At 47.5% G+C, this 297-nt stretch overlaps 1 protein-coding gene across 1 annotated transcript in view; it reads right to left on the bottom strand.

The window, feature by feature from the left end:
* Top3alpha (topoisomerase 3-alpha) overlaps window positions 1-297 on the bottom strand; it is a gene marked incomplete at its 3' end in the record, with an annotated part of 123,675 nt that overhangs the window by 40,941 nt on the left and 82,437 nt on the right. The window lies entirely within an intron of this gene.

Raw genomic sequence — 297 nt, 5'->3', positions numbered from 1 at the left:
TCCCTGATAGCCGACCTTCAAACATGGCTGAACAGACCACATGGGGAAGTCGATTTCTACCTGACGCAATTCCTCACCGGTCATGGTTACTTCCGGGAATATCTTCATAGAATGGGAAGGGTGGACTCGCCGTTCTGTCACTACTGTGGAAACGTCGAAGATAACGTGTATCCCACATTCTTCACCTGCGAACACTTCTTGATTTTGCGCAGAATGTTGGAAGAAAGACACGGAGACATAACTCCGAACAACATAGTTGGAGTAATGATCTCCAGCGCAGAAAAGTGGGAAGCAGTT

Source organism: Rhagoletis zephyria, unplaced genomic scaffold (genome assembly GCF_001687245.7).
Source record: "Rhagoletis zephyria isolate East Lansing unplaced genomic scaffold, Rhagoletis_zephyria_1.1 Rzeph_scaffold_00592, whole genome shotgun sequence".
NCBI lineage: Eukaryota > Metazoa > Arthropoda > Insecta > Diptera > Tephritidae > Rhagoletis > Rhagoletis zephyria.
The sequence above is the reverse complement of the archived record's forward strand: the minus strand, read 5'-3'. Positions and strand labels throughout refer to the sequence as shown.